Consider the following 10,000-nt stretch of genomic DNA (forward strand, 5'->3'; position numbering starts at 1 on the left):
CACCAAGCGTTCTATTTTAAATAACGTCATCGACCCTATCTCTCTCTCTCTCTCTCTCTCTCTCTCTCTCTCTCTCTCTCTCTCTCTCTCTCTCATGGGGGTTAACCAAGGAAACCAGCCTTGAAAGTATGCGCTAACAGGAAATAAAATACGGCACGAGAAGAAAAAACGTGTTTACTCAAAGAATGCTGCAATTATTTCTTTTTATTTTTCTTCTCTCTCTTTTTCTCTCTCTCTCTTTCTCTCTCTTTCTCTCTCTCTCTCTCTCTATCTCTTTGTCTCTTCCTGTATACCATTAATTGTAACTCTTTCTCGAACTCCCTATTTCTTTTTATTCATTTTTTTTTCTCCTTTCTCTCTTTTTCTTTCTTTTTATTTTCTCTCCTTTTTCTTTTTTCTTTTTCTTTCTTTCTTTTTTCTTTTTTTTCTTTTTTCTTCAATTAAAATTTAATCAAACTCGAAGGTGTTGCGATGGTGAATAATTTAAGAAACAAAGAAATAATTTCGAATGAGATTTTCTATCGAGTCGAAATTAAAGAACAATCATTTCAATTCGTTTTATTATGTTCTGCAATTAACGTTTTCTCTTTTTTCTCCCTCTCTCTCTCTCTCTCTCTCTCTCTCTCTTTCTTTAATTCTCTCCATTTCTCTAATTTCTTTTTCTTTTTCAAAATTAAAATCAAATCAAACTCTATGATAGTGGGATATTAAAAAGTTCAAGAAATATAGAAATAATTAAAAATGAATTTTTTATTCCTCAGATTTTTTTTTACTTTTTTATTTATTATGTTCTTCAATAAATGTTCTCTCTCTCTCTCTCTCTCTCTAAATCTCTAAATCTCCCTGTTTTTTTTGAAATTAAAATTAAATCAAAGTGTAAGTTGGTGCAATGTTAAAAAGTTTAAGAAATAATGATATAATTTCAATTGAATTTTCTATCGAAACAAAATTCAAGTCTTTTTATTATATTCTTCAATTAACGTTTTCTCCCTTTCTAAAACTCTTACTCTCTCTCTCTCTCTCTCTCTCTCTCTCTCTCTCGCTCTCTATTTCTTTAATTTTTTTTGGAAATTAAATCAAGGTCGAAGGTGGCTTAATGGCTTAATCGAGAACGCGTTTTCAGGACATTACTTGTTTTACAGTGAAAAAGAAAGAAAATAGAACGAGATAAAGATAGAGAGAAGAAGTAAAGAGCAACGGGTAAATCGGTTTGCGAGGAAGAATAACAAAAACACACGGGGGAAAGAAAAACAAAAATAAAAAAAAGAAAAAAAAAGAAAAACAAACAAACAACAAAACAACGAGAGAGAAAAAAGAAAAATAAAGAAAAGAAAGGAAGAATTTCCACGTTGGTAAAGCATTGCTTGATGCGATGCGATGCGGTGCAGTGCGGTGCGGTACGGTACGGTGCGGTATAGTGCGGTGTGATGTGATGCCATTAATTCTCGATTAGCCGGTTTTGTGCTCAAAGCGACACTGATATATCCGGGTCAGGTTTAATCGATAAGTACTAAAATCAGTTGGCGTACGACTATCTATATTTCTCTTTCTACCATCGGCATTTGTGGTATCAAATTCGTTCGTTCGTTCGTTCGTTCGTTCGTACAATACGTTCTCGTAACGCACACTAATTTTCACTGATAAAGAGAGAAAGAGAGAGAGAGAGAGAGAGAGAGAGAGAGAGAGAAAAAGAGAGAGAGAGAGAGATAAAAGTTTCCACCTTGATGACGGGGAGCAAAGAGCAGCAAAACGTGAATTTGGGTCGACGACGAGGTGAAAGAAAGATTATCAGAAAGCATTCTTTTTTTTATGTCGATGCGTTCTTTAAGCCTGACAAACTTCTCCTTCCTTCTTATTTCTCTACTCCCTCTCCCTTCTCACTTTCTGACTCTTTCTCTCTCTCTCTCTCTCTCTCTCTCTTTCTCTAGATTCATCGAAAGGTCGCTAAGTAAAGTTCGACGGTGCACCGCGTAGGATTCTTTCAAGAATCTTTCGATATTTCTCGATACGAATGCAAATAATGTTTTTTTTTTTTTTTTTTTTTTTTTTTTTTTTTATTCTTCGACTATGACTACGATTATGACTACGCGACTACGGCTACGACTACAATGAGATATACAATGTCGTAACGAGAGTTCGATCCCCCTCCCTCTCACCCTTCGAAGCGAGTTTCATCTCCTACGGTATTATGTTCTCTTGCTCATTGTTCAGAGTTTCTTTTATAATATAAAGTAGGAAGTATCGATAAGAATCTTTCACGGTGTATTGACGTATACGTTCAGAGAACTCAGCTTGGTATTTCGAATAGTTTTAAGAGATAGATAGGTGTATATATATATATATATATATATATATATATATATATATATATGTATGTATGTATAAGAGAGCAGAGAGAGAGAGAGAGAGAAAAAGTCTCGTCAGTACTTCGAGAAAGTAGTATATTATACAGTATAATGGCGGTATTATGAAAAAAAAAAAAAAAAGAAAAAACAAGAAAAAGAGAGAGAGAAAGAGAGAGAAAATAAATAAAGGAAGGGAAAATAGACAATCGAAGATAGAATGAAAATGTTTGATTTATCGATGATCTATCGACGACTCGGGAAGTATTTTGTTACGTAAGATTTTTTTTATCATACCTGTGTTAAAAGATAACTGAATGGATCTGATATGAAAAGGTTCGTCGAGTCTCTTTGATCATAAAATAGAACAATTAAAGAAAACTTATCTTTTATATTGTAAAAAGAGAGAGAGAGAGAGAGAGAGAGAGAAGGATAGATAAAGAGAGATACAGATAGACAAAGAGAGAGAGAGAGAGAGAGAGAGAGAGAAAATTAAAAAAAGAAAAAAAAAAAAAAAAAAGAAAAAAAAGAAAACGAAAATAAAAGAAATAAATAAATAAAGAGAGATAGAAACGGTACGATCGTTCGTTTGGTAATATATATAAAACACAGGCAACTAGTTGATAACGATGGAACGTGCCTCGTTGGCACGAGCAAACTGATAAGAGCGAAACTCACCGTAAATATGTATGTATATATTTAACCAAGGTATATACGAACGAGCGAACTTCGAAACCTCGTTTTGCCACACAACGATGAAACAACACAAGATCGAAATTACGCCAAGAAGGCGCTAAACTGTCTTACGAAAGCACTGACTACAGAGGAATTCGATATCTTCAAGATACCGAAGATATCGGATCCTATCGTATACATGTGTGTATGCGCGTACCTATATGTATATATGTATGTATATATATACATATATATATATATGTATATATATATTTTCAACATTTTTCGTACGATAGAGAATAAAGAAATTTTAAAGAATCGTATACTTTCATTCTTTCGTTTGTTATTCCTTTTTTATTTAAATTTAATAATATATACAGTATATATACACACATATGTACATATATGTAAGTACGTATACGTAGTAATATCGAAAAAAAAATTACGTATACATATATATGTATATCCAATAACAGAATCATCATCATCGGTACGTTGTCACGTACGTAGAACGAGTTTAACCTGAAGTTTCTTGATGAGGAAGTAAGAAAGGAGTAGAAGGGTTGAGAGAGGTAAAGATGGTGGGGAAGTTAAGGGGAAGGTGATCGTGTGGTCGAAACTTTTTGAAGTTCAGTTCGTTCCTACGAGAACGTTTAAAGTTGACGTCGCGAGTTTCGAAGTTTGGTAGTTCGAGGCGCCACGTTGCTGGCGTCAAAACCACCCCTGGGATTTATCCTCCTATCTCTCCCCACCCTACCTACCTCCTCCTTTCCTCTTTCCTCCCTTCCAATGAACAACACCATCACCGTCACCGTCACCAATACCACTACCACATTATCACTACTATACACGATTACTACACCACTAACGTCACTGGCCCATAGCTCGAGGTCGTCGAGGGTGGCTGGTTTGTGCTTTATCTCTACTGAAAAGAATAGCGAGGCTTGCACGTACATTTTACTCCTCTCACCCTCGTATCTTCATCCATCTATCTGTATATATATATATATATACATATATTTCTTTTTCTATTTGTTTTTCTCTCTCTTTCTCTTACGTTCACGAGCAGCGAAAAAACACAATGTTTAGTTTGAACAAGAAAGAAGGATCGTAGGACGTTTCTAATCGCGAAGGGTAGGTACCTGCTATCCTCGTAAACTCTCCTCGCATAAATTATTATAACAACCTTTCTTCTCTCTCTCTCTCTCTCTTTCTCTCTCAACCATCCGTTCTACCTATCTCGCTATCCTTCACAAGAGAAATAAGCTTATAATATATATATATATATATACGTATGTATGTATGTGTGTATGTATGCATGTATGTATATTACTCCAGTTAAACGAAGATATAACGCGCGAACAAATGTCGAATATAATTTTCCAGGAGATTTTTTTGAATGAAAAAGATCGACCGGTGCATTGTTAGTCAATATTTTTCCACGAGAGAATCTCGTCGATGGATAGTCTCTCTCAACCCTCTTATCCACTCTTATCCAGTTTACCGTTACGTTCTGATAGATAGCTAAGAACCTTTTCTTCGTCGATAACTTCCTTATTCCTTTCTCTCTTTCTCTCTTTCTCTCTCTCTCTCTCTCTCTCTCTCTCTCTCTCTCTCGTTCGAAAACGGATTTTCGAAATGATACAAAAGAGAAAGAAGTAAATTAAAGGAGAATAATAAAAAAGAAAAAAAAAAAAAAACCCGATTTCTTTACCAATTAGTAAACTCCGCGCTTGTTGGGCCTTTTAATAATAATCGTACTTTCAATTAATTTCCCGTTAATGAAATATTCGTCATCTTTTTACGGTGCATCATTTAATTCAATCCTTTTTTTCTTTTTCTTTTTTTTTTTTTTTTTTTTCCATTGAACACTCAATGAGCAAAGTTTCGTTGCATCGAACTTTTCCCCTAATATAATTGTAAAAGCGAGTATGGGTGGAGGGTATCGGTAACATTGAAACTGTAACGAGGAGACCATTATATATATATATATATATATATATACTTTTATATATATATATATATATGTATATGAGGCAAACGATACTATTTATCAGAAGCATCGACTAATATGCTTTAAGAGTTAATGCACCACCTCAGTTATTCGTTACTGCCACTTTCGTACTATACTTGACCGGACACAACTACTACGAGCCGTTGTTGTTATCTCCTTTCATCGTGACGAATGCTCTCTAAGATCTCTTCCATCTTCTTCCTTTTTTATTCTTTTCTCCTCTTCTTCTTCTTCTTCTTCTTCTTCTTCTTCTTCTTCTTCTTCTCTTCTCGTCTCTCCTTTTCTCCTTCTCCTCTTACTCTTACTCTTATTTCTCCTCCTTCTCCTCCTCTTACTCCTTCTTTTATTCCACCATTGGAATGTCTCTTAACGTTATCTCGAGTTCATTTCGAGTGCGGTATGTGAACGATAAAAGGTAGAACGCGTTCCTCTTTATCGTTTCGTTCTCCTAATCGAAGACGGAGAAAGAGAAAGAGAGAGAGAGAGAGAGAGAGAGAGAGAGAGAGAGAGAGGAAAAAAAGAGATAGAAACGGTAACGTGAGATTATAGTACGTAAAATATTAGCAAGCATTCTTTCTCTCTCTCTCTCACTCTCTCTCTCTCTCTCTCTCTCTCTTTCTCCTTTTCTCTATCCTTTTACGTTTATTTATAATACTCTTGAATCTAACTCAAGAATATCTATAAGAGTATCTATAGTATATAAAAGAACTCGACAAGATTTACGAGTGTCTTTTCGATTTACGAATAGAAGTCGAACGGTGAAGAATCGTAAGAATCTTCGTTCGCGAAAGAAAGACAGTGATAGAAACAGAGACAGAGACAGAGATAGAGATAGATAGAAAGAGAGAGAGAGAGAGAAAGAGAGAGAACGGATATATCGTATGGCAAAGAGGATGCAGTTTCATGAGGAGTGACACGTATCGTGTCTCGCACTGATCGATCTCGGGGCATTACTGCAAGAGGATGAAGGAGAGACTGAAAGAGGGGAAGACAGAGAGAGAGAGACAGAGAGAGAGAGAGAGAGAGAGAGAGAGAGAAAGAGAGAGTGGGTATTGCATATTACCGAAGCATCGAAGCATCGAAGCATTCTCCGATATTGCTTACCACTTCTATCCTGTGCGTTGTATGCATAAACATATATACATACATAAATACATATATATATATATATATATATGTATATGTATATGTATATTTACGTGTGTATGTTTTTAAATATAATCGAACACACACACATACTATCATCCAAATATACAAACATATAACTGTCTACTAGTAATAGTAAATATCTATAGATACGAATTTTCAAGGTATCGAAATATTCGACGTACGTGACACGTTCAACGCGATCAAAAGTTACTATGTAGGCAACGAGAGTTACTATATAATATATGTATGTGATATAGTATATATGTAGTATATATTTACATGATTCGTGTGTGTGTGTGTGTGCAAACGTACGTATCTCGAAAAATCTCTTTGCGATATATCTCATCAAATTGATATCGTTATTCGTTTCCGGTCTTGTTGCGCTTCGAAAGGAAGAGGAAACTCCTTACGATGAAAGCCCATACGACACATTCAAGTTGACTGTTACATATTTCAACGTTTCACTGAGCGCAATAAATATGTCTATGTCTATATGTGTGAGGGGATCACGTTTTAAAACTTCAATTTCTCCGAATGCAACGGGGTTTATGGTTTGTTAGTAGTTATATTGTACGTATGCACACACACACACACACATATATATATATATATATATATGTATGTATGAATGTATGTGTGTGTGTGTGTGATATCAATGTCGGTTTCACGTACTATATGACGTACGTATTGAATTACCGCTAAGCGTTTAGTGATTTCTCTTATTAATAATAATAAGTCGTACTAACAACATTTTGTCCACGCCAGATAGAACAATTTTTCTTTGGTATCTTTTTTAATTATTTCAATAATTTTCTTTTTTTCTTTTCCTCTTTCTCTATCTCTGCTATTTCCCCTGTAAAGTGTTCATTTCTCGTTCATGTTTTCTTTTTTTTTTCCTTTCTTTTTTCTTTTTTTTTTTTTTTTTTTTTTTTTTTTTTTTTTTTTTTTTGGTTAAATTAAACATCCAGATTCTTATCACATATTTCTATGATTCTGATGACACGAATGTGTATAACTGAATGATGACCGTAATAGCCAATATGGGATAACGAGTTTAAGAAGCGAATAAGTGGAGAACCAAAAAGCGAATAGAGAATGAAAAGAGAGAGAAAGAGAGAGAGAGAATCCCTTTTGGCTTTTCAATTTTTATTCATTAAAAGTGAAAAAACGAATATGGGACTATACACGATGTTAAAGCTCTCTCTTCTCTCTCTCCCTCTCTTTTTCCCGAAGTGGAAAAGTTTAATCGAAAATTTCTCGCGGCTATCATCCTATCACGATCGTCTAATAGATCGACTTTTGTTAGGTTCACGGGCTATCTCCGGATTTTATCCACCGCCCCCTTCCATCCCTGTAAAATTACGTCCTTGATGGAAGGTAAATTTGCGAACACGGTAGTAAATCCTAATACGGTCGAGCGAGGAATGGAGGGGGGAGGGAGGAGGAGTATGGTACGGATGGGCTAGTAGGAGTGTAGAATTGGAGTGAAGGGGTGGCTGGGGAGGGATGGGAGCAAGCGTAAATATCACTCGTGATTTCATCCCCCGGAAACGGGCGGCTGTCAACGTCAACGATGATGCTACTGCTAACGTCGAGATATACCATTCCTCTCGAAAATCTCGCAAATCTCGCAAATCTCGCAATTCCCTAATTCGAAATTCTCACATCGAACAATTTCCTAAAAACGATTTCTACGCGGCGAGCATTTTAATATTATGAAAGAAAAGACGAAGGAACAAAAATACAAATGAAAGAAAGAAAAAAATAAAGAAAAATAAAAGAGAAATAAAATTAAAAAAAAAAAAAAAAAAAAAAAAAAAAAAAAGAAAAGAAAAAAAAAGAAAAGAAAAAAAATTAGAAGAAGGAAAAGAAAAACGTACGAACAAAAAATTTTCTTTTTCCACCACCACCATCTGCCACGACTTACCCCCCTTATAAATCCAACTCCCTCCTCTTTCTTCCAACCCGCGTAGCATCGCACCGTCCTTCTCTTCGTCCTCCTCGATCCCAACCATCACCATCCCACGTTTGCTTCGAGAAATAAGCAACGAAAGAGAGAAATAGCTTTGATGTTCGAGGGGCGCTTTTAAAAACAGGAAAACCTGCTGTGCAAACTCTTTCCTACGAAGGAAAGTTTGGATTACCTTGGCCACGGCTGCGGTCGCGGAGGAGTGGGTGGGGATAGTGAGGGGGGAATGGGTGGGGGGCAGAGAGAGACCCCTTTGAAAATGACCTGCCGCGTCGATGGAAAAGACCAAAGTATCTCTCTCTCTCTCTCTCTCTCTTTCTCTTGAGCTTTTTCCTTTTTTATTTCTTCTATTTCTTTATTTTTTTTCTTTTAATTTATCTATTTTTCTTTTTCTTTTTTACTTTTTCTTTCTCCTTCGCAAAGAGGAAAATAACGGTATATAAAGAGAGAAATGAAAAATTGTGACCATCGTCTCTCTCTCTCTCTCTCTCTCTCTCTCTCTCTCTCTCTCTCTCTCTCTCTCTCTCTCTATCTATCTATCTATCTATCTATCTATCTCTCTCTATCTTTTTTACTCTTAATTAAATGAGAACACGGCATCGGAGTAATTCTGACCAAAGAAACGATGAGTATTACTACGATGATTACGAAGATTACGAGGAGGACTACGATGAGTTAATTGTCGTTTATTTGAACGATATCGTTTCTTTTGAAAATCATCAAACTAAAAGAAAGAAAAGAAAAAAAAAAATAAAATAATAAAATGAATGAAGATTATAACGAGGAGGGCCACGATTTAATATCGTCATAATGTTGTTCGACCGGGCAAAGCGCGACCGTGCCATGTCATTTTAGTAATTATACTCAACGCACGTCAAACGCATCGTTAGTGTACTATAGATAGTAATAGTCCATGTATCTATCTATCCTAACGCTCGCATAGTTGCTGTTATGTAACACCGGTAATTACATTATCGCGATGATTATAACGATCGATCGATCGATCGATCGATCGATCGTTCGTTCGTTCGTTCGTTCGTTCGTTCGTTCGTTCGTTTGTTCGTTCGTTCGTTCATTCGTTCGCTAAATTGCCGCTTCAAGGTAGACGATTCTTTGGCAATATATTATATTATACATAGATACGATCCTACTAATACTAATACTAATATTATTCCCATCGAATTAATTTAATTTCGCTGCTTTAAAGAAAAAAAAAATACATATATATTATACTTTTATAGTTATATCATTTATAAAATTATTCGTCCTCTGAACGTAAAAAAGAAAGAGAGAGAGAGAGAGAGAGAGAGAGAGAGAGAAAAAGAAAAAACTTATTCTCGTACGAATCGTTTAGGATCGATAGATCGATCGATAGATCGATCGATAGATCACGAGTTAGGGAGCGTCTCGTTTACATATTTTTTTTCTTCCTGTATTAAAAAAAAAGGAAAAAACGACAACGTGTGCGAGTAGTACATTTAACGGGGTGTATATATATATATATATATATATATATATATATACACATCTATTTACGCTCTCTTACGTTTTTATATATAGTATGCGTATGAAGTATTTCATTCTATGTGCGTATACATATATATGTATATATGTGTATATCGTGTCTATATGCGTGTGTCTCTTTCGAATACAAACGATCGTAATTACTTAGTTGAACGCGAGTTGCATAAACATATTTTTGTTCCTTTTATTCATTCTTCTCTCTCTCTCTCTCTCTCTCTCTCTCTCTCTCTCTCTCTCTCTCTCTCTCTTCCTCATTCATGAATTCATTGTTTATTCGATCGAACGTTACGCGATCGCCTTTTTGATACATGAAAGAAAGAATAAATA

The 10,000-nt window shown here is 35.3% G+C and overlaps 1 protein-coding gene and 2 long non-coding RNA genes across 4 annotated transcripts in view; all 3 read right to left on the minus strand.

Moving 5' to 3' along the window:
• Positions 1 to 10,000, minus strand: part of LOC124952273 — an 87,346-nt gene that overhangs the window by 29,873 nt on the left and 47,473 nt on the right. The window lies entirely within an intron of this gene.
• LOC124952281 overlaps positions 7,059 to 10,000 on the minus strand; it is a 9,515-nt gene continuing 6,573 nt past the window's right edge. The window contains exon 2 of the long non-coding RNA XR_007101854.1: positions 7,059 to 7,396. This is a non-coding gene — a long non-coding RNA (uncharacterized LOC124952281). The remainder of the gene's footprint in view (positions 7,397 to 10,000) is intronic.
• LOC124952279 overlaps positions 8,615 to 10,000 on the minus strand; it is a 5,215-nt gene continuing 3,829 nt past the window's right edge. Inside the window, exon 3 of the long non-coding RNA XR_007101852.1 lies at positions 8,615 to 9,970. This is a non-coding gene — a long non-coding RNA (uncharacterized LOC124952279). The remainder of the gene's footprint in view (positions 9,971 to 10,000) is intronic.

Source organism: Vespa velutina, chromosome 10 (genome assembly GCF_912470025.1).
Source record: "Vespa velutina chromosome 10, iVesVel2.1, whole genome shotgun sequence".
NCBI lineage: Eukaryota > Metazoa > Arthropoda > Insecta > Hymenoptera > Vespidae > Vespa > Vespa velutina.